Source organism: Erpetoichthys calabaricus, chromosome 6 (assembly GCF_900747795.2).
Source record: "Erpetoichthys calabaricus chromosome 6, fErpCal1.3, whole genome shotgun sequence".
NCBI lineage: Eukaryota > Metazoa > Chordata > Cladistia > Polypteriformes > Polypteridae > Erpetoichthys > Erpetoichthys calabaricus.
Window position 1 is genome coordinate 215,136,799 of NC_041399.2, and position 25,353 is coordinate 215,162,151.

The window sequence follows — 25,353 nt, forward strand, 5'->3', positions numbered from 1 at the left end:
AAAGAAAACAATCGAAAATATGAAAAATCCATCTATTGAAACCAAAACAAAATTAACTTAAACTAGATTCTGATACTAGAAAAAAAAATACAGAGTTAGATAAATGTCGATAAAAGTTAAGTAGGTATAATAAAATATGCATCTATGATATATCATTAATTACAAAAGAACAAATTGGTATTAGTGGGCTCTATTCAAAAGAATGTTAGGGGGGCGCGATTAAAACTTATGAAAATTTGGGTCGCAAATACTTAAAGGTTGAGAAACAGTGGCGTATTCTACACATTATTGGTGGTTGAAGTGGCTCCCCGCTCATTATGAAAAGCGCTATATAAATGTAAAGATGACGATTATTATTATTACTACACAACTGGATACCTGACACTTTAATTACGCAACAAACGCAGCTGGAGGTTTTTTCATTAACGTCTAGATGTTGTTCCATTTGGGTCTCCATTCAGACCCATGGTGTGAAAAATTTTGTGATCTCCGCTCTCTCTGTGAAAACGTGAGATTATCATTTTTCTCAGTCATCACTACAAACATTGGGGGAAGAGTCGCAAATACAAAAACTTAATGGGTGAACTAACACTTTGATACACTTCATTTTATCAACCATTTACTGCTATAATACACAAACTATGTTGTAAGATCAAATTGTGCGTTATCCGGTATGTTTCTCTACAATCATCTTTCTAGTGTGCTTTGATCTGCAGCTCCAACAAAGTCTCAATCATGAGCAGGTGTGGCGCTGCCACTCATCATCCAGCAGAGGGTGCTGTTGTGCAAAAAAAAAAAAAAAAAAAAAAAAAAAAAAAAAAGTAGTAAACTCGCCTCAAAAACTCAAGGTGATGTTAACATTGTCAAAGCCAGTGCAACTTAATTGTTATAATCCATTTCTTCCAATATTCCATAATATGTGATTGGCAGTAATGGTTATAATGAGGTTATTAGAAATAAACTTGACCCACTAGGCTTAAAAGTCAAGACAGAGGTAAAGAATTTAGGGGTAACTGTTGACTAACCTGAATTTTAAATCACTTATTAATCAGATTACTAGGACAGCATTTTTTCACTTAAGAAATATAACAAAAGTTAGACCTCATATTATTGGAAGATGCGGAGAAATGAGTTCACGCTTTTGTTTTCAGTAGACTAGATTACTGTAATGCACTCCTCTCAGGACCACCCAAAAAAGACATCATTCGATTGCAGCGAGTGCAGAATACAGCTGCTAGAATCTTAACTATGAAAAGAAAATCCGAGCACATCACCCCAGTCTTAGCGTCACTACACTGGTTACCTGTGTCATTCAGAATTGACTTTAAAAATTCTGCTTATGGTTTACAAAGCCTTCAATAATCTCGCTCCATCTTATATATCAGAGTGTTTGTCATCTTATATTCCAAATCGTAACCATTGCCACCGAGCATCTCCAAGATGTTAGAGCTGCAGTTGGGTTGAAGTATCAACTACAACAAAACCAAAGTTATGCTCATCAACCAACTGTGTGACAATGTAAGCACCATGAAGTTACCCCTACGCGAGGGCAAGATTGTTGAAATTGTACAGAACTTCAAACATCTCGGTTCGTACGTGTCAATACTAAAAGAAGGGACTATCAGATTGGACAGTGTTGCCACTGCCACCTTTGGTATGATGGATAAAATCTGGAAAGATCACGACACAGCTGTCCATCACAAAATTACGGCTCTATAATGCACTTGTGGTCTCAGTACAGAGCTACGGCGGTCAATCTCAAAAGTCACAGAATGTCAAACAGATGCATTTGACTGGCAATATCTACGGCGAATCCTCAGGATTAACCGGACAATGAAAATTACGAATACTGAGGTGTGCACAAGAACAGCTGAACCAGAAGCAGATGCGCTTACAGAGGCTGCACCATTTACTGTGGACGGATAACACCACAATACAATGGCAACTAATGTAGTGGAAGCTGACGGACGAGAGGAGGAAACCAGTCAGACCACAAACTCACTGGGATGACATCATACAAGCGGAATTGGCCTTCCTTGGATCATCTCTTGAAGCTTCAAAACAAGCTGCCAAAAGCGGAGAACAATGGCGGCATTTCATTAGTTGGCAGTCAGTGTGGCGACTTCACACGGCTCAGTGATAAGGATGACGATGTTGACATAACTTTTTAGACAATGGTTTAGTGGTTATAGTGTATAATAAAATATTAATGTTCATTTAGTGCAATTTTACAGTGTAAATTCAGGGTCGTACTCCCTCACAGGAGGTTTACTGGAGGCCATCTCCTTCCTCAGTCATCCTCCAGCAACGCTGACTCCACTACAACCATCCTTTGACATCTTTGTCCATTCAGCTCCTTTTTTTCCCCTCTGACACAGCACCATAAGCACTCACTTTTCTCAACTCTGGGAGCCGATCCTAACCAGAATCTTTCTCGAGACTTGTCCGACAGCCACATACCCAAGGAAATGGACTCCTGTAGAGGAGCGGGGTCTTGTTAGTGCTGCTCTTTAAAGGTTTGATCCTCACTCTCACTCTCTTTTCACACACACACACATCCGTACCCTCTGCACTTAGGATGATTCACCTTCTTCAAGTTCTTTCATGTGAAGCCTAAAAACCATTAGGACTGATTTAGATCATTTATGTTAGGTAGAATGCCCAGGTGGGGCTTGGCAGTCTCTTGGCCTTGGAACCCCTGCAGATTTTGTTCTGTTTCTCTCTCTCGGCCATCTGACCATACTTTATTCTTTGTCACTTAGTATTGCCTAATCTTATTTTTGTTTCATATAAAAAATTTCTATACAAATAAATTGATGTTCTGAAAATCCAAGGACATCTCTGCACCCTCTCTCTCTGCCCAGTCCATGTGGGCCCACCCTGAATATTCATGCCTAATGTGTCACCTTACAGTACTCTATGATGATGCCCTGTGAGGCTACTTATTACAACAAATGTGTGTGATGTGCCACCTGTCAGCATGACAATGAAATGCATTTAATTACTACATGCAATACAAAGCACATTCCAACAGATGGTGCAGTGCAAACGTTAACACCAAGATCTGCGTTAATTCCTTAGATTTCAACCGGTCTCAGGTGGGTACCCCAACTAGTCATTACTAATAAAAACATTAATAATAGCCCCCAAGGTTCCACACCCTATGCTTTCAACAGCCAGTCCAGGTAGCTAACATATGCTCACAATTCAATTGCAACTTCATATTTCATCAAATTTATTGCAAAGGAGTTAACCTTTCACCTTGTGCTGCAGGGATTCTCCGCAGAATGAGAACGTCCATTAGGAAAATGTTTAGATGGCATACTTATCTTGATGACAAGTCCCTGCTGAATTAGGGACTGCAGGACATCCGGTGTGCCCGTTGTACACAAGTAAATGACACCTTTAAGGATGAGGGACACGTTCTTGAAGTCATTTTTATCCAGCTCCTGAAATCATAACACAGAAACAGAGTTGAAAGAAAGGGTGGAGGTAAACATGTTTAAAGGCTTTGTAGGAAAATCAATATGGTAGCTTTTGGGACACATCAATTTTACTTAAAAATCTTGACTAAGCAGACAACTTTATTTTGTGCACAATATCACATAGTGAAATGGTACTGGAATAGGAAGGATAATTTGGACTTTTGGATAAATGCATACGATATGAATTGCAGATCATGGACCTTAACCCTTAAACCGCCAGAACTGGCTATAGTCAATTCCCAACACAATTTGCCAGCACGCTGGAGCCGAGTGTATTCGACGACATACATTGGGCAATGCACATTCATTGAACTCCACAACTGGCTAAAGTTGTTTCCCAGGGCTGTTTGGGGCCGAGTATATCCAGCGACATATATTCATTGAATGCCGCAACCAGCTATAGTCACGTCTCAGTACAATTTGTCAGCAAGCCAGAGCTGATCAGTCAGTGCCATATAATCGTTGAGCAGCCAGCTCATGACCACCGCCGGCCCCGAACAGAACTGCAGCCTCACTGTCCCTGGGATTCAGCTGCTGCACTAGAATAGCCTGCCAGCATCAGCGCTTACCTCTGTGCGTTCTTGCGTGCATCCAGTTCAAGTGCAGTTGGCTCTGTGATTTACTGAATTTCATCAATGGTGTCAGATGCACCTTGTACATATAATAATAGATTGTAAAAACTATTAAAAATACTACTGCAACAGTTCATTGGCAGTGTGTAACATGATCACTGTTGCAATAATTGTGATGCTCTTTGCATGAAAAAAAATGTGTTCCATTAAAATTTCACATATTCTTTGGTGAATTGTGACTTTTACTTAAAAAGTGCAGCAAAAAAGTATTTGGAGTCCAGGGGTGCATTAACCCCTGTGATGGACGGCCGACAGCTCAACCCGGCCGACACACCCAGGACACTCAATGGCACTGTCCCTGCAGCTTAGCGGTGCCCCGGATACCCGCAGGGCACTATGGGAGGTGGACTTCGGCTTCACAGCCCCGCTGGGTACCGTGGGTGCCACCAGGTGATGCTGCAGGGAGACACGGGGATTTCTATTTCCCATATATCCCGGATGTACTCCCAAGTCACGGGGACGGAAGGACAGAAGTACTTCCGGGCTGAAGAAAAATGTAATTCTCCATCTGACCCGGAAGTGCTGACAAGTCATGTGAACAGAAGAGGAGAAGCACTTCTGGGTCAAGAACTATATAAAGGACTATGGGAGGGAGTGTGACAGAGCTGCTAGGGGGAGAGGAGGAGAATTATTGTGGTTATTGTATTGATTTATTGTGAGTTGGTAGATGTGGTGTTTTGGAGGCACTATTGCAAAGAAAAAAAGAAAAAATTCTGCTTAAAGCCTTTAACCTTGTGTCCGGAGTATCTGTCTGTTGGGTTCACGGGGCAACAGAGACCCTAATGTCCGCACCCCCTAAAAGTATGTGGCAGTTTAAGGGTTAAACAAGAAGTTCATATTCAAACCTGTACCTTCATTCTGTTCCGATGCAGCAACTCAAAAATGGCAAAAAGAAGAAGCACAGGCCACAAAACTAACAAATCCAGACAACAGAATCAGTAGGTCTGTGTCAGGAGGAAAAAAAAAAGAAAAGGCCTCACCCCAGGCAGGCTTCACCCAAACTCAAAAGGCAGGCTGTCCAGCCTGCAGTCACCATAGATGGGGTTCAGGTCTTTAAAAAGTTTAAAAATCTCAAAATACTCAAAAAACATGTCCTTTAGAAGAGGGGGTAACCCTAAACCACTGGGCCTGTAAAGGGATGAAAAACTTCAGAGAGTGATAGAATTTCGGTCCCACTCTTTGGCGTAGGATTAAAAGGAGTTTGATCAATTTTGCAAATTTGGGAAATGCTTTACTTTGTGATAGTCCATTGCTATTAAAGGAACTGAATGAAATAAATCCCAACTGTTGTACATAAGGAACCAAATGGGCTGAAATCACAGGCATACATTTGACGAGTACACACCTTGTTGGCCAGTTTATCCAACCGGTTTGTTGTGGTCTTGCAAGCCTTATCCTGCTGGAGCGCTTCGGCAATTTTCTCAAAAGAAAAATCTTCCAAAATTGTTTCAAACTGAAAAGATAAAACAGCAAAATAATCATCCAGCTATTTATCATCATCTACACCTGAGATCAATGAACAGAAGATCTCCGATTTACCATACGTGCTGTGTGTCTACCGATGTACAGGTCACGGATGGCATTAAGGAGTCAAGGAGGAATACAAAATTTCTACCAACTTCAGGAACTCCCCCCCCCCCCCACCAAGTTTATATTTAGAGAACTTCTATCCCACCCTCACAGAGGTAGACCTTTTTTCATGTTTTCCGAAAGCCTTGGCAATAAGAACTGGAAAAGTGTTGGACCGAGAGAGGAGAGAAAAGGAAGTTTGAAAAGGCGAAGGTCTCATCAGGAACGGCACCAGCATTTCATATTAGGATGGGCCTAAATTTGTCACGGGGGGGGGGTCTAATGTTATTTTTATTACACTTAAATATACATTCATTTCGGGGGGGGGGGGGGGGATTAGCAGTCCAATCATACAAACTTATTTTCTTTTTTATTTGCATGTCTAGTTTGAACGTTTTTCTGTTTGCATGTTTTTAAACCCACTGACAAATAGTGAAGTATTTTGACTGCCTACCCTTTGATAATACGCAAAGCAAACCATTACAATTAGTTATACTTTTGACCAGAATCTACTATATAATAAAACACTAAAAGGTCGGTGTGTCCAGTCCATCCGAGCAATCCGATTGGTCAGTTTAGCACTTCCTCTTTTGTTGCGTCACCAAAGCCAACATGAGACGCATGAGGAGGAGTAAAGGCGTATGAGGCACGCCAAGAGAGTCACCATGAAAATAATGACGGAGTCTGAGCGGCAGGCTTTTCGAGAGACGGGCTGCCAGTCAAGAGAGGTTCAAATACCCGTAAACGCAGAGGAGAGGTGTCGAAGGTACATGTAGGGCAAGAGACGGAACAGCAAGATTTCCTATTATTGGTCTCTGATAGGGACTGTGGCTAGTAAGATTACTGCTTTGTCATCCCTTGCAGTTTGCACACACACTGGATATGCACGTTTCTAGTCTCTGAATACACAAATGAATCTCTCCTCAAATAGATTAGTACAAAAATGCCAAAAACTGCATCTTTTGATAGCCCGTATTCCACCCACAGAGTGTTATCTCTTGTATCAATGATCCACAAAGCTGTAGCAGAATCAGCAAACTTTAAAAAAGCGATTGAGTTGTTGGGTTGTGAATATCCAACAAATCCGTCACCTGGCCGGTCCTTTGACATTTTCCGGCTTGGTGGTTGTAAATCTTCCAGCACACTCTCAGTAATAGCATTGATAGGAAACCCATTGCTAAAGTGATCACAGCTAGCAGTGGGGTTTTTTTATTCGCCATTGGGGCATCACAAAAATTTTCAGACTCTGGTACATTCTGTACTTCTGTTGTGATGAAGGCGCTATATACGCGCCCGACCAGACACAGACCGACAACAGAGGCACATTAAAATAAACCAAAAAGGATTTTATTTTCTTCTTCAGCTGGGGGCCACATCTTCCCCTCAGCCACAACACAGTCCCGCAAAAGCACAAACACCAAATAAACTCTTAAGTCCTCCACTCCTCCTTGGAAGCTTGGTCTCCCTCCTCCGGACACCGGCTCCTCGTGTAGTGGCCGCCAGATCCTTTTTAATAAGGCACCCAGAAGTGTGCCAGGTGCTTGATTGTCAAGTTTCAGCTGCACTTCCGGATGTGGTGAATACATTGCCCATAAGGGCTCAGGAGCGCCAGCTTCAGCACCCCCTGGCGGTGCCTGCGGGACCCAATAGGGCTGCGCCAAACTCCAACTCCCATGAAGCCCTGTGGGAGTCCAAGGCACTGCTGCAACCCAGGGGGGTTGCCATCTAGCGTCTAGGGGTAGGTATTGAATAGCACAAGGTTTCTCCCCCGGAACATATACTGAAGGGGCATCCCAGCTGGGCATGGGCCCCAGTGATCTGCCACTGTTTATTTCCGTTCGCTAATAAAAACCTAAAATGGCTGCTTATCGAGACATCATTTACACGTCCCTTCAACAAGCCCAACTAGTGATATGCGATTCATCAATGATTTATTCTTTTTCAATGGCTCTTTTCAGTGAAGCATACAAATTAATTTGTTGGGGCTCAATGGAATTGAAGTAACTTCAGTAAGTTATTAATGGATAACCTCCTGTAATTTTACTTGTTTTGAGTTGCTGTTATTGGCAAGTCGATTGTATTTTCTAAACCTTGTCATGCAGGCATCATAATTACCACCCATATATGTGCTTTCCAAATACTTAAGTTAAACGTCTCCAGTGATAAAGTTAGCACAGGTGATGTGGCGGTGCAAGCGTATAATAACTGATATTCCAATCAAGGGAGATGCATACAGTAGAGCAGCGGTTCTCAAACTGAGGGGGACGTGAAGTAACAAAAAAGGGGGCGCAAATGTTGCCATATGTGGCGTAATTTCACAATTCGTAGGGAAATTTTAAACTTGTAACGGTGCATTGACAGCAAAAAATATAGGAATAAATTTTATTAGGGTTTCAAAAAAACGTTAGCGGGGCACGATTAAAACTATTATGAAAACTCAGGTCACAAATACTTAAAGGTTGAGAAACGCTGCAGTAGAGGCTAATTTTCATTTTGAGACAAAATAAATAAAAAATGAAGCTACAAAGTGGATCATTGAAGAAATGTGGGTAGGCCTAGACCCACCTGGGCCTATGCTGGAGCTGCCCCAGGATCTAATGCCGAAAGAACTAAAATAATCGAAACAGCAATGCCAAACAAACAAAGTACTGTAATTAAACAGGACACGAACACAAACAGCAAGAAATCCGAGTTAAAAACGGCCACAAACTCAACAAATTACAATCGCGAGTCACCATTCAATGATGCGACACATCCTCACTTCTGAAAGTGAAATTGTGATTTATAAAATGTTAAACTGTGTAGAAATGTGTGTACGGCGGGTCTTATAAATCTCGGTATCTTCCCTGTTTTATTGACACTCACATACAGTGCTGGTCATAAAATTAGAATATCATGACAAAGTTGATTTATTTCAGTAGTTCCATTCAGAAAGTGAAACTTGTATATTAGATTCATTCATTACATACAGACTGATGTATTTCAAATGTTTATTTCTTTTAATGTTGATGATTATAACTGACAACTAATGAAAGTCCCAAATTCAGTATCTCGGAAAATTAGAATATCAATTAAGACCAATGCAAAAAAAGGATTTTTAGAAATGTTGGCCAACTGAAAGGTATGAACATGAAAAGTATGAGCATGTACAGCACTCAATATGTAGTTGGGGCTCCTTTGGCCTGGATTACTGCAGCAATGCGGCGTGGCATGGAGTCGATCAGTCTGTGGCACTGCTCAGGTGTTATGAGAGCCCATGTTGCTCTGATAGTGACCTTCAGCTCTTCTGAATTGTTGGGTCTGGCGTATTGCATCTTCCTCTTCACAATACCCCATAGATTTTCTATGGGGTTAAGGTCAGGCGAGTTTGCTGGCCAATCAAGAACAGGGATACCATGGTCCTTAAACCAGGTACTGGTAACTTTGGCACTGTGTGCAGGTGCCAGGTCCTGTTGGAAAATGAAATCTGCATCTCCATAAAGTTTGTCAGCAGCAGGAAGCATGAAGTGCTCTAAAACTTCCTGGTAGACGGCTGTGTTGACCTTGGACCTCAGAAAACGCAATGGACCAACATCAGCAGATGACATGGCACCCCAAACCATCACGGACTGTGGAAACTTTACACTGGACCTCACACAACGTGGATTCTGTGCCTCTCCTCTCTTCCTCCAGACTCTGGGACCTTGATTTCCAAAGGAAATGCAAAATTTACTTTCATCAGAGAACATAACTTTGGACCACTCAGCAGCAGTCCAAAAGCGAGACACTTCTGATGCTGTCTCTTGTTCAAGAGTGGCTGAAACCCATGTCTTGCATACGTCTGTGCCTGGTGGTTCTTGAAGCTCTGACTCCAGCTGCAGTCCACTCTTTGTGAATCTCCCCCACATTTTTGTTTCCCAATCCTCTCCAGGGTGCGGTTATCCCTATTGCTTGTCCACTTTTTTCTACCACATCTTGTCCTTCCCTTCGCCTCTCTATTAATGTGCTTGGACACAGAGCTCTGTGAACAGCCAGCCTCTTTAGCAATGACCTTTTGTGTCTTGCCCTCCTTGTGCAAGGTGTCAGTGGTCGTCTTTTGGACAACTGTCAAGTCAGCAGTCTTCCCCATGATTGTGTAGCCTACAGAACTCGACTGAGAGACCATTTAAAGGCTTTTGAGTTAATTAGCTGATTAGAGTGTGGCACCAGGTGTCTTCAATATTGAACCTTTTCATAATATTCGAATTTTCCGAGATACTGAATTTGGGACTTTCATTAGTTGTCAGTTATAATCATCAACATTAAAAGAAATAAACATTTGAAATACATCAGTCTGTGTGTAATGAATGAGTCTAATATACAAGTTTCACTTTTTGAATGGAATTACTGAAATAAATCAACTTTGTCATGATATTCTAATTTTATGACCAGCACCTGTATTCACAGAAGTACCTTGGGAGTGTCATTGCCTCCAATGGTGGCATCAAGCGTGATGCGACTTGTCAAATTGGAAAAGCAACCGCAGCTTTTCAGCAGTTCTGTCCTGTCTTGGGGACCCCTTCACTATCTCTGCCTACTAAGAACCAGCTTTTCTCCTCAATTGTCATTCCGACCACCATCTATGCTTGCGAGACATAAAAAAAAAAATGATGAAGACCATAGCCTGAAAACTCAACATTTTCCAACAATGGTGCTTGCAGCACATCTTAAAAGCCACCTGTCGTGATTGAATAACAAATGCAAAGGTACATAGCCGAATGGACTCGCACCCCGTTCTCTGCTGTGGTCATTGAACGAAGATTCCAATTCGCTGGACACGTTCCGAAGATGCAACGGAACTGAATACCGAAGGTGGTCATGCTGTGAAATCCAGCCCAAGGGAAGTGGAAGCGGGGACAGTCAAAAAACAAAAACCACGTGGCGGAGGACATTCACAGATGACTTGCATACCATTGATGTTTCATTGGACGAGGCAGAGAACGCCGCGCAGGGCCGATCACACTGGGGGCGACTTGCGGCCCAATGCGCCGAACAGTGCAGGAGGATTTACACTTAATTCACAGATCAGTGCAATATGAACGGATTTTACAGATGTTGATTGTCTTTGTTGCGTATCTTTCTTTTAAATTAGGAAATTCAAACAAAGTTGGAAATCTATTTTAAAAATAAACACAAAAAAACATTTAAAGTATGGGAAATAATTGTATGATTTGACCTTGTGGATGTATTAGGGGTACTTTATATAAACGTTTCTCAATCTTTAAGTATTTGCGACCCGAGTTTTCATAACAGTTTTAATCGCCCCAACCCCTAACGTTTTTTTGAAAGGAGCCCACTAATGCCAATTTGTTCTTTTAAAATTAATGATATATCATAGATGCATATTTTATTATACCTACTTAACTTTTATCAACATCTATCTAACTATATTTATTTTTCTAGTATCAGAACGTAGTTTAAGTTAATTTGTTTTGGTTTCAATAGATGTATTTTTCATATTTTCGATTCTTGATTTCACATCTTCACGCCCCACGGTTTGAGAACCACTGCTTTATATAGAGCTTTTCTCATCCCCAAAGCGCTTCACACATATTCAGATAGGAATAATATGACATTAACAACAGAGGATACAAACCAATATCGCACTTTAAAACACCAAATAATACATGAAAGTCAAACTTATTAGAAGAAGATACTATTAAACAGTAACAATGAAGAAATCCATGAAGAAATAACACAAATTGTGTACACTTAAGGAATATATATGTAGATGTTACACTGTTGTAAGTCGCTCTGGATAAGAGCGTCTGCTAAATGATGTAAATGTAAATGTTATAGTTGCCCGTGACAAATAGGAATAATGAATACGAGAAGATTTCATTATCCGTGTTATATCCGGGCGATGGAAGGTCTTGACCATTCAATGGCCATTCGCTTGATGTTCTCTTCAGATGCAACGATTCCAGCTTGACCCGAGTTGAGCTGTGCGCCTCTACAGAGTAAACGCCACCTGGTGGTACCTAGTCAGTCAGTCATGATCCAACGCTCTATATCCTAACACAGGGTCACGGGGGTCTGCTGGAGCCAATCCCAGACAACACAGGGTGCAAGGTAGGAACAAATCCCCGGATAAGGAACCAGCCCACTGCAGGGCACACACACACACACACACACACAGCAGGGAAAATTTAGGACCGCCAATGCACTTATTCTGCATGTCACCCATTGTTAAAAACATTACTTGAAAGAAAAAAAAAATTTTTTTTATATTAATATTTTTGATCTAACAAACTTTTTTTTATATAAAAAACACAAAAGCAAACTAGTTCAATTTTTCTCATTTTCACAAAATTCTTTTTAATCATATCTGGACAGACCTTGTCAATTTTTCATAGTATTTTGAAAGTGATTTTTTAATTTTGTTTCTAAAACGATATTGATCAATGACTGCCCAAATTGCTCCTTAATTTAGAGCGCCAAAGTTTGCATTCTAAGCGGAAAGACGTAGAGGCCAATCAGGTGACGTAGTTGTAATTGCGCGGATAGCCACACCCCTTTCCGTAAAGACAAGATGAAGTAAGGCTCCAACTTCTAACTCTTTCTGCTCCTCAGATCGAATAGTTCTGAAAATCAGGAAGAAGCTAACGCGCTCGGGATAACTAGAATCTGAAATCATTTCACATGTTCCAAAGGTGACGGGGCTTATCTTTCAGAATTAGTCTGTGAGCTCAGGAGCATTTCACGCAAACTGACAGCATAGCAAATACCCGGGTAAAGAAAAGTCGCGCTTCATTTTTCGTTCGGTTTATTGGAAATCGCTAATTCTTGCATGTTTTCTTTTTCTTGGTAGTTTTAAAATAATCACGTATAGACAGACTCGAACATGTAATTATGGAAAGGTAGAAATTGCCGATCGTATTTCGCCATTGAAATTTATCAAGCTCCGTTAATTGATTGGCGTGATACAGATCACGAGTGAGGCAATCGAGACAGGCATTTAATGTACAACGTAACGTCTTACAACTTCGAAGTGATTTAAAAGTTTAACGGTTAAGGTGTCGAAAAATCAGTCGTATAAACAGCAAAAAGAAAAAAAAAAGAGTAAAACTCTCGTTTTAATCAAACAGATCAATGATGACGACACAATGCCTGCCGTGCACTTTTTAACTTTTACCCTGAGCGATTCACCTCAAGCAAAGCCTAAAACTTAAACATCTTAATACTCCGATTTGAATGTGAAAGTAAGTCATATTTACCATGGCTGACTTTTGCCTCCGTTTGTGCTCTTTTTCCAAACTGTTCCGTTCACCGCAATGAAAGGCACTGCAAAGACGGCAGAATGAAGAGCAGCCGCTACTCATTAGCGCCGGGCCAAGGTAATTAGTCCACAAGCAGGCCGGGCAGAGAAACACAGACAGACAGACACAATCAGCCATTAACAGATCCGCGTAATCCAGTATGGCATCGGGGGCGCGCAGGGAGCCGTGGACGGGACAGCTGGGCAAACGCAAGGATACTCCTCAGGGACACTTTATAATGGATACAGCGCACTGTCATGGTCTTTAAGGGTAAAATTGGCCTTTTATAGAAGCTCGATCAATAAAGAAATCCATACACAAATATTGTTTTATTATAATAAACAAGACTGCCACCCAAGAATGAATGAAAAGAAAGAAAACTAAAAAGAAAGTGCATTTAGAGTAGCCAATTAATGTGTTTTTGGACTGATGGTGGGGAAACAGAAGAATTAAACAAATTAATAATAATAATAATATGAAGAAGAATGTCATTAGTAATGCTCTCATCAAATCGATCAGTAGGCACTGCATCTCCTTCTTGCAATAGATAACCATATCAGTGATGACGTGCTATTATTATTATTACTGTGTTTATTATTATTATTATTAAGCTCACCTCATTGGACAAAAAATATTAGTGATATGTAATTAGCCCATAATAGGTGGTACGTACTTCAGACACCAACAGAGGGACTATTGGGTTCTTGGTGACCTCTCTTGCAAAGGCCCAGATCGATGTGGTGGTCCCAGATCACACGAGAACAACATCATGCTGAAAGAAGGTGAAAAGCTAAATAAAACATGAAGATCTGGAAATTGAGATCAGCAAGTTGTGGGCCTGTGCCCTGTGGGACATCCTGAGGATTCGCGGGATCCCCTCGAGGTTGCTGGATATCATGGCCGGCCTGTACACTGGGACTGTGAGTGCTGTGCAGAGTGGAGGCAGGACCTCTGTGCTTTTCCCAGTTGATTCTGGGGTTCATCAGGGGTGTGTTCTGCTCCTACTCTGTTCAGTGCTTACATGGAATGAGTGATGAACAAGGTCGTGGGGTCCAGTGGCTGTGGGGCATCTGTTGGTGAAGAAAGGTTCACAGATCTTGACTTTGCTGATGATGCTGTGATCTTCACGGAGTCAATGGAGGCTCCGATCAGCGCGCTCGAGAGACTGAGTGAGGATTCTGAGTGTCTGGGCTTGTGAGTGTCATGATGATAGTCAACAGCCAGGACTTTAATGACCTCTTGGGCACGGCCATCAGCAGGGTGTCTGTCTGCGGAGAGAGTGTCGATCTTGTCGAGAGGTTTACTTACCTTGGCAGTGACACTCATGTCTCTGGTGACTCTTCCTATGAAGTCAGTAGACAGATTAGGAGAGCATAGGGGGTCATGAGGTCGCTGGAAAGGGGTGTGTGGCGCTCCCGATATCTGTGCAAAAGGACGAAGGTCCAAGTCTTTAGAGTCCTGGTGCTTCCTGTCTTGCTATATGGTTGCGAGACATGGACGCTATCCAGTGACCTGAGACAAAGACTGGACCCCTTTGGTACTGTGTCTCTCCGGAAAATCCTTGGGTACCGTTGGTTTGACTTTGTGTCGAATGAGCGGTTACTCATGGAGTCCCGAATGAGACACATGACCTGCATTGTGAGGGAGCGTCAGTTACAGTACTACAGCCATGTGGTGTGTTTCCCAGAGGGTGATCCAGCTCGTAAGATCCTCATTATTGGGGACCCGAGTAGCTGAACCAGACCTAGGGGTTGCCCACGTAACACCTGGCTGTGCCAGATAGAGGGTTATTTCCGGAGGGTGGGACCGGACCGCGTGTCTGCCTGGTGGGTTGCAAACCGGGATCCCGAGTTGTTTCGTTGTGTAGTGGGTAGTGATGGGTCGTTCTTGAACGATTCGTTCATTTTGAATGAATCTTTAATGTGACTCGGGAAGAACGAGTCGTCTCGTGGGAGTGATTCGTTCAGTCGCGCATGCGCATTTGCGCAACTTTCTATAGTTTTTTCGAGTCTTCGGGTTTTTCGAGTCGTTCGTTCATCACGTGACAGCCCCATAAGCTTAACCTATGCAGTCTGAGCCGGAAAGAGAATTGATTTGTTCATTCCTCAAGTCTTTCGAGTTGTTCGTTCTTTTGTCACGTGACCACTTACCGGCTCAGTAGTAGCGAATCATAGACTAAAGACCCAGGTAAACAATGAATTAATATTTTCTGTTTCTTATAGCGTTATAGTTTTGTCTTGTTTGTAGTGTGATCAACATTTGTGTAAGCAGTAGATGTGTTAGGGAGGTAACAGGTAACATTTTAATTATATTTTGCTAAAATCAACGAAATGAACGAAATGACTCGAAAAAAGATTCGTTCATTTTGCTGAACGAGACTCAAAGGTCCGAGTTGGTAAAATGATCCTAACTTCCCATCACTAGTAGTGGGTGCAGCAATGCGCTGTACCAGTGCATGCTCCCCAACTTGATTTGAGGTTGTGGGCCACTGAGCCTAGAGTTGTGCCTCTTGCTGGTCGAGGCACCTGGAACCATCAAGAAGGGACTGAACAAGAGCTACCAGAACCCCTCATAGCCCACAAGCACAGAAGATTGCACTGATGGGGAAAGCGCACATTCTGACAAGGTGTTGAGTTCATTCATAGGTCTCTGCTTGTGAAATGGACACATTAGTAACACGTCAACATCCTGGCACGTTCTTCTCGCTTGTGTCGGTGTCCTCCATTTCTCCTCCACCATCCTCAAGGAGTTTCATATTAGGTGATTTGGTGATTCCAGATTGTCTTCTTGACGCCTGTCATGGACTAATAATTCATCCAGGGCTGTTTCCTGCCGTGAGCCTGGTGTTGCCGGGATTGTCTCTGGCCCCCCACGACCATGAACCCGATGTAGCAGGGTATGAGGATGTTATGTGATGATTTAACATACAAACGACACAACATGTGCAAAGGAGCATTTGTTTCCATATTTCTGTTGCGTGAGCCCTGAAGGTAAATCAGCTTACCACAGTAATTGAAAATGGAATCAAGGAACTTGTGACTATACTGTATGTGAACTTTTCATGTAATGAAAGGTTAAGTGATTTACTCACAGATTAGCAGATTCAACTGTCAACTCTTCCTCACAGAAAATTATGTTGACTACATTAAACAAATTAATAATAATCGCTGAATCCATCAAGTGATATACTGAAAAGATCTCACCCAACATCAACATCTCTATTCTACAAAAACAAGCGGTGATATGCATGGCGTCCATCGTCAGCAGAGTCCTTGGCACGGTTAGCAGTAATTAACACCAGACATCTTCCTTTGAGGTGATCCTGACTACTGTAGACCTAAATTCTGGAACCTACCCCTACCCAGAACTTTCAACTATGCCCTCTCTCAAGAGATCTCTCAAATGGGCATAGTTTTCATACCACCTGAAAGGCTGTGAGATTCAAAGAATTGAAATAATAATAATAATAAGAAGAAGAAGAATGTCATTTGCAATGCTCTCATGAAATCGATCAGTAGGCACTACATCTCCTTCTTGCAATAAATAACCATATCAGTGATGACGTGCTACTAGAGCGGGGGGGCAACAATGAGACAAACCCCAAAACAGGAATGAATGGGTTAACAGATGGAGGGAGGTCACTGACATTTTTCCCTCCTCATCTGTTTTATCACTCGTTTTGCATTTGGCTACGGTCAGTGTCAATATTGGTGTCATGAAGCCATACCTGGACCCTACAGAGCTGGCACAGGTAGTCCAACTTCTCCATCAATACGTGGCATTGCCAGAAGTTTTGCTGTGTCTCCCAACACAGTCTCAAGGGCATGGAGGAGATTCCAGGAGACAGGCAGGCAATTCCTCTAGGAGAGCTGGACAGGGCCCATTGTAGAAGGTCCTCCGTACTAACCCCTACTTTCTCTTCTGTTCTTTTTCCGGTTTTCTGTGGTGGCAACCTGCGCCACCACCACCTTATCAAAGCACAGTGATGTCCCCACATTGATGGATTAAAGGCCAGAGGTCCATGTGACCATCATCATCAAGTCCTTCCATGAAAACCCTGAATACAATGAGGACTGATCATTTATGTTAGGTAGAATGCCTAGAGGGGGCTGGGTGGTCTCGTGGCCTCTGACCCCCTGCAGATTTTGTTTTTTTTTCTCCAGCCGTCTGGAGTTTTTTTTGTTTTTTCTGTCCTCTCTGCCCATTGGACCTTACTTTAATTAGTGTTCTCTTATTTTAATTCTTACTTTGTCTTTTTTCTCTTTCTTCATCATGTAAAGCACTTTGAGTTACATTACTTGTATGAAAATATGCTATAGAAATAAATGTTGTTGTTGTTAACCCATCAGCTGGACCCACTGGTATCTCCTACTTTGGAGCTCGATTGGCATTTGCCATTGAATACCAGAATACTAGGCGCCCTGTGCTTTTAATAGGTGAGAGCAGGTTCACCCTGAGTACATGTGACAGACGTGAAAGGGTCTAGAGAAGATGTGGAGAACGTTATGCTGCCTGTAACATCGTTCAGCATGACTGGTGTGGTGATGGGTCAGTGATGGTTACTCTGGGCAGGCATATCCATGGAGGGACCCACAGACCTCTACAGGCTAGACAATGGCACCTTGACTGCCATTAGGTATTGGGATGAAATCCTTGGACCCATTGTCAGAAACCTATGCTGGTTCCTCCAGGTGCACGACAATGCCCAGCCTCATGTGGTGAAAGGAAGAAGGAATTTATACCATTGACTACCACCCACCCCAACTCGCTCACTCGCCTGACACCTCTGGGTGGGACATTATGTTTCGGTCCATCCGACACCTCAGCCTGTCCAGGAGCTCAGTGATGCCCTGGTCCAGATCTGGGAGGAGATCCCCCAGGACACCATCCGTCAACCATACAAGCACGTGGGGGCAATACAAACTACCGAGTACGATTTGGAGTTGCTGCAATGAAATTTGGGCAAAATGGACTCGCCTGCCTACCTGCTGCATCATTTTTTCCTTTTGATTTTCGAGGTGTCCCTCTGTCGGTTGATCATTTTCATTTCCATCCTTTTGTTCCTCACACATCACCATGTCAGTCCATAGCAGTAGAGAGAGCCAGCAGGATTTTTTTCCCATTGAAATCTGATGTGTTTTCAAAGCGTGCCTTTAATTTTTTTTAAGTAGTTTAGATAAATGCATGTAAACTTACATTGAAGTTCTGTTTTCACTGTCAATATCGATTAATAGTTTCAATGTGCAGGACTCCATTTATGAATAATTGTATTGTTGTAAAGTCGTAATGGCACAGAAAACTACATTTACATAAAGTGACTTTATTTGCATAAGAAACGCAGATGTTCTATCAGACGGTTGTGGCGAGCGCCCTCTTCTACGCGGTGGTGTGCTGGGGAGGCAGCATTAAGAAGAAAGACGCCTCACGCCTGGACAAACTGGTGAGGAAGGCAGGCTCTATTGTTGGCATGGAGCTGGACAGTTTGACATCCGTGGCAGAGCGAAGGGCGCTGAGCAGACTCCTGTCAATCATGGAGAATCCACTGCATCCACTGAACAGGATCATCTCCAGACAGAGGAGCAGCTTCAGTGACAGACTGCTGTCACCGTCCTGCTCCACTGACAGACTGAGAAGATCGGTCCTCCCTCACACTATGTGACAATTCCACCCGGGGGTGTAAACGTTAACATTATTCAAAGTTATTGTCTGTTATACCTGCATTGTTATCACTCTTTAATGTAACATTTTCTTTATTAGTATGCTGCTGCTGGAGTATGTGAATTTCCCCCTGGGATTAATAAAGTATCTATCTATCTATCTATCTATCTATCTATCTATCTATCTATCTATCTATCTATCTATCTATCTATCTATCTATCTATCTATCTATCTATCTATCTATCATATAGTGCCTTTCATTCTATCTATCTATCTATCTATCTATCTATCTATCTATCTATCTATCTATTATATAATGCCTTATCTATCTATCTATCTATCTATCTATCTATCTATCTATCTATCTATCTATCTATCTATCTATCTATCTATCTATCAGTCAGTCTGTCTCTCCTCCAGCATATAGTTCTGTTGGTACAAATATGGTTTTACTTGATGCATCTTCGCCTTCATACTTCATTCTTTCTTTCTATCTATGTAGTGCCTTTCATATCTATCTAACTGATACTGTGGGAATGACAGCAGAGTAGCCATCAGGTCAGAGAAACCATTGAAATGGGCGACAGGGCCTAATGAGGAGGTATAGAGAGAGAAGTGGAGAGGCCCCACCGCTGGATCCTTATGCTTACCTGGTGTACTCTTGATATCTCCTCATGCCATGACACACCGGCTATGTGCCAAAAGAAACAGGACTCAAACCACTTGAAGTCTAATTGATACCAAGGTCAGAGAGGGTAGCACGAAGGAGCTGGTGTTGAGGGTAGAGGAGAGATTGAGAGATCTACCACAATGAGGACAGATGACATGTTGGTAGCTCTACAGTAGTGTGCCATAACGTCTTGACAGCAACAGTGAGTAAGTGGAGCCATCTTGATAAAATGTCCGCTCTTGAAGACAAACTGATTAGGATCCAGCACTTCATAGCATCGTTGGTGAACTGCCTGCACGTTTTTGGTGAAGAATATGATTATGTTTTCTTTTTTCTTTGTTTTTTTAAACTTTCTTGTATACGAAGTATTGTAATCATCTAAAAATCTGATTTCGAGATTTTGATGAATCTCGACGTTTTAGACCTCCCTGAATTTGAAAGTACAATTTCTGGAATTACATCTGTGTGTGTGTGAGAGTGTTTGGATGTGTGTGTGTAAACACGATAACTTGAGTTTGCTTTCACTTGGGTCAACCAAATTTTGCATATAAGTATTGGGTACGAAACACAGATTTCTATCAATGTTTTAGCTATTTTCACTACCCGGAAGTGGTAAGTTTTTATTCATGCAGCCGCAGAGTCCGAACTTTACTTTTATAATAATTGTTCAATATATTGTTAATCTGTTTTGTTGTTGAAGGTTTTCTAATGTACATAATATAAAAATATAATCCTTGTCTTGTGGTTTACTCCTCAAATATTCATCCCCATATCTGAGTATACGAGAAAGTCGCAGGGAGGCCACCTCTGATTTTTTTTACTCTGCTCTGAACTTGTATGAATGCTTTTGAATGGCAGTTTCAATGGAGGATTAAGAGAAATACTTAAAAGATCAAATGTGACACAAAGATAATTGCTTGTGTGTAACTCTTAGGATGGGGAGGAGCGCCGCTGCTGGAATTTGCTACTGTCACTGAAAGTCACCCTGCACTCTCGACCTTTGTACATCGTTGTGCTCTAACTTGACAGCTATGGTGTCCTCACAAGGTTACGTATCTGTCAGGATTCTTTTTTGGGCGACTCCTGCTTGCGCTTTTCAAACTCTCGTTGTTTTGTTGTTTCCATTCAGTAATTTTGTTCACCATTTGATCCAAAGTGACCAGCACTGGCCTTCTGCCTGCTGTCATCATTATGGTGTCTCCATACAATACATCCATCCATCCATTATCCAACCCTCTATATCCTAACCACAGGGTCATGGGGGTCTGCTGGAGCCAATTACAATACAATAAAATACAAATTATTTTTTGTATAGCTCAGAATCACACAAGAAATGCCGCAATGGGCTTTAACAGGCCTTGCCTTTTGAGAGCCCCCCAGCTTTGACTCTCTAAAAAGACAAGAAAAAACTCCCCAAAAGAAAACCCTTGTAGGGAAAAAATGGAAGGCAGTTCAAAGAGATACCCCTTTCCAGGTAGGTTGGGCGTGCAGTGGGCATCAGATTAAATACAATATAATAGTCTGTGGTGGGCTGGCGCCCTGCCCGGGATTTGTTCCTGCTTTGTGCCCAGTGTTGGCTGGGATTGGCTCCAGCAGACCCCCGTGACCCTGTGTTAGGTATAGCGGGTTGGACAATGACTGACTGACTGACAATATATTAGAACAATATAAATATTACAAGTACAGAGCAGAATTCACCAGTGTACTCCTCGTCTGTGTCCTCCATTTCCCCTCCGCCATCTTCAAATGATTCGGTGATTCCAGGTGGGCTACGTGACACCAGTGATGGACTGACGCTTCATCCGCGGCCATTTCCAGCCCTGAGCCTATTGTTGCTGGGATTGTCTCTGGACCCCCCCACTGACTCTGAACTTGATTGAGCAGGTATGAGGATGTTATGTGATGTTTTGACTTACAGATGACGTGCACGAAGCTCAGTTGTTTCCATATTTCTGCTGTGTGAGCCCTGAAGGAAAATGGACTTACCACAGTAATTGAAGATGGCGTAATGACCAGCGAGATGGCAATAACAACACACATAAACACACACACACACACACACAGCAACATAAGGAAATCTGAATTGGGCATTGTGGAGAGCAGCCCAGGCACAGACAGGCAGACACCGATGGTTCAAAACCACACACACGTTTATTATACGTAATTCAACTATATACAAAGTACCACGCACAACCCAGTGCCCCTGCACCACACACCCTCAAGTCCGGGCCTCAATCAATGCCTCTCTTCGCCGCCTCCACTCCTCTCCACCAAGCTCTGTCCTCTTCCACCCGACTCCAAGTTACAAATGGAGGGAGGCAGCCCCTTTCATGTTCACCCGGACGTGCTCCAGGTGCCACAAGGAAGCTCCAAGTGTGGCAGAAGTGCTGACGTCCAGGGCTTTTTAGGTATCTGGGCACCCCCTGGCGGTGACCACGGGCCCCTATAGGGTTGAGCTTCCATGCTCTGTTCCCGTGGATGCCATACAAACCAGGGCGTCTGCCATCTTGTGGTTCCGGAGGAGGCATAGTCTCTCTTCCGGTCATTCCAGGTGTTCTGGCTGGGTACTGCCCCCAGCTGCTCGCCACAGCATTTTATTTCAAATCAACAAAACAACAACTCCAGGTAACGAGTTGCGGCGCCCTGAGGTAGACCCCTTCCTGTCTACCATAACTGTTAGTAATTTATTCCTAACTAGATGGTAGGTGACAGCCGGGCAGTGGCATCCGCGAAAACAAAATAACAACTCCAGGTAACGAGCTAAACCTTCCTGCTGATAAACTCTGTAGCGACTTTACCGATTGGTCTCGCCCTCACTCCGCCTTCCTATTTAGCTCCCGCCGCGCTCAGACTCCGCCCACCTTCCCTCATCTTCCTGAAGGTTCCCTGAAGAGCGCGTCCTTAACCTGCACGTCTCACCACTCTAAATCTCGTCCCTGGACCCGCCTACCCACCTCAGCAGCCAACCAGCCGCCCCAATGGAACAAAGGAACGTGAAGCTTTATGTATTAAAGTTAAAGCCTTCTGTGTCTTACTAATGAAGGTCTAAATTTATCCGTGAACTCTTGCTATTAACGGGAAATATCTTTGACCAAACAAACTTAATTAAGCAATTAATCAATTAATAATAATGACAATAACGTCTTCAAGCAGCAGGACAACAGAAAGTGCAGTCAGGCCGAGGAGACAATCACCCTGTCAATGCTGGGTGGACAATGCTGGCTTCTCATGAATGCATAAACCGCCAGAACAAGGTTGCCAGCTATGTGTGATGGTCAGTTAACAGCATGGGTGGACAAATAACCGAGAAGTGGTGCCAGCATACACCGCAGGTATTTCTTAGCGTTAGTGACACAACAATCATGGGGGACCTGGCAGGGCAAACTGATCCTATACTACTACAGTTAACCGTCCAAGTATGGTGGCCCAGTTCAAAAAGGAAAAGCTACGTGTGCAGAGTGATGTGGTGGTCCCAGATCAGACGAGAACAACATCATGCTGTGGAAGAAAGTGAAAAGTGGAGAAAACATGAAGATCTGGAAATTGAGATCTGGCCACTGAGCCAAGAGTTGCGCTTCCTGGTGGTCGAGGCACCTGGAACCATCAAGAAGGGATTGAACAAGAGCTACCAGAACCACTCATAGCCCATAAGTACAGATGGGGAAAGCGCACATTCTGACAAGGTGCTGAGCTCATTCATAGGTTTCTGCTTGTGAAATGGACACATTAGTAACATGTCATCATCCTGATGTCTGCACGTTGTTCTCATTTGTGTCGGTGTCCTCCATTTCTCCTCCACTATCCTCAAGGAGTTTCATGTTAGGTCAGCGTTTCTGAACCTTTAAGTATTTGCAACCCGAGTTTTCATAACAGTTTTAATTGCACCCCCCTAACGTTTTTTTTGAAAGGAGCCCACTAATACCAGTTTGTTCTTTTTTAATTAATGATATATCATAGATGCATATTTTATTATACCTACTTAACTTTTATCGACATTTATCTAACTCTGTATTTATTTTTCTAGTATCAGAATGTAGTTTAAGTTAATTTGTTTTGATTTCAATAGATGGATTTTTCATATTTTTGACATCTTTGCGCCCCCCTTTTTGTTACTTCGCACCCCATTAGGGGGCCCACCCCACAGATTGAGAACCACTGAGATAGGCAAATCCGATCGGAATTGAGCAACAATATGCCCATGTAGTTCTTAAGGATACTGTTGTATAAACAAGTGTCGGCTGTCCACCATGTTCTCCATCGACATTGCTTTAGTACTTGATGACCTGTTGTTCTGTGTCCCAGACTATAAAATGCAAGTGGCCATCGCTGAAGCTTTGTGACGCATGACCTTAAAGAAATGGAGAGAGGAGCTCGTCTAAAGATGGTTTGAAAACAGAGATTTTTTTCACATCTTCGCACCCCCCTTTTTGTTACTTCACGCCCCCCTAGGGGGGCCCGCCCCACAGTTTGAGAGCCACTGTGTTAGGTGATTTGGTGATTCCCGATTGTCTTCTTGACGCCTGTCATGGACTGATGCTTCATCCAGGGCTGTTTCCTGCCGTGAGCCTGGTGTTGCCGGGATTGTCTCTGGCCCCCCACGACCATGAACCCGATTTAGCAGGGTATGAGGATGTTATGTGATGTTTTGACATACAAACAACACAACATGTGCAAAGGAGCATTTGTTTCCATATTTCTGTTGTGTGAGCCCTGAAGGTAAATTATCTTACCACAGATGGAATCAAGGAACTTGTGACAATACTGTATGTGAACTTTCATGTAATGAAAGGTTAAGTGATTTATTCACAGATTAGCAGATTCAACTGTCAACTCTTGTTCACAGAAAATTATGTTGACTACATAAAACAAATTAATAATAATCGCTGAATCCATCAAGCGATATACTGAAAAGACCTCACCCAACATCAACATCTCTATTCTACAAAAACAAGCGGTGACATGCATGGCGTCCATCGCCAGTAGAGTCCTTGGCACAGTTAGCAGTAATTAACACCAGACGTCTTCCTTTGAGGTGACCCTGACTATGCTCCCTAACCCTGACTACTGTAGACATAAATTCTGGAACCTACCCAGAACTTTCAGCTGTTCCCTCTGTCAAGAGATCTCATAAGTGGGCATAGTTTTCCTACCAACTGAAAGGCTGTGAGATTCAAAGAACTGAAATAATAATAATAATAATAATAATAAGAAGAAGAAGAAGAAGAAGAATTTAGAAGAAGAAGAAGAAGAATGTCATTAGTAATGCTCTCATGAAATCGATCAGTAGGCACTGCATCTCCTTCTTGCAATAGATAACCATATCAGTGATGACATGCTATTATTATTATTACTGTGTAATGTTGACCTACATAAAGCAAATCTCTATTCTACAGAAACAGGCGGTGATATGTATGGCGTCCATCGCCAGTTGAGTCCTTGCCACAGTTAGCAGTAATTAACACCAGACATCTTCCTTTGAAGTGACCCTGACTACGCACCCTAACCCTGACTACTGTAGACCTAAATTCTAGAACCTACCCAGAACTTTCAACTATGCCCTCACTTAAGAGATCTCTTAAGTGGGCATAGTTTTCATACAACCTGAAATGCTGTGAGATTCATAGAACTGTAGTAGTAGTAATAATAATAATAATAATAATGGTTGAAAACTCCCTGGTTCAAAGGAGACACTGAAATCCTAATTATCAAATATCAGGCCCTCAACACAAGGTAGCAGCAGCAGGATATCTTGAAGCAGCAGGTCAGCAGCAAGTGCAAAAAGTGCAGTAAGGCCCCATCATCTCCAGGTATGCAATCATGGCTTCTACCATCGGCGTAGCTCACTTTCTGAAGGCCCCTGTGTGGCGCCCTGACATAGACCCCTTCCTGTCTACCATAACTGTTAGTAATTTATTCATAACTAGATGGTAGGTGACAGCTGGGCAGTGGGATCCACGACCGCATCGCTATCAAATCATACACTGGTGACAAACAAACCAGCTCTCCAGAATGAAATTTGTAATCACTTTTTAAATTGCTTTATTACAGCCGCTGCAAGTTAG

General features: G+C 42.6%; 1 long non-coding RNA gene across 1 annotated transcript; it reads left to right on the forward strand.

Annotated features, from left to right (window-relative positions):
- The first annotated feature begins 15,449 nt into the window (after nt 1-15,449).
- On the forward strand, nt 15,450-23,882 carry LOC127528402 (uncharacterized). Its single transcript, XR_007935289.1, has 3 exons — nt 15,450-15,589; nt 22,975-23,114; nt 23,778-23,882. It is a non-coding gene; the product is annotated as an uncharacterized LOC127528402 (long non-coding RNA).
- Nucleotides 23,883-25,353: the final 1,471 nt, after the last annotated feature.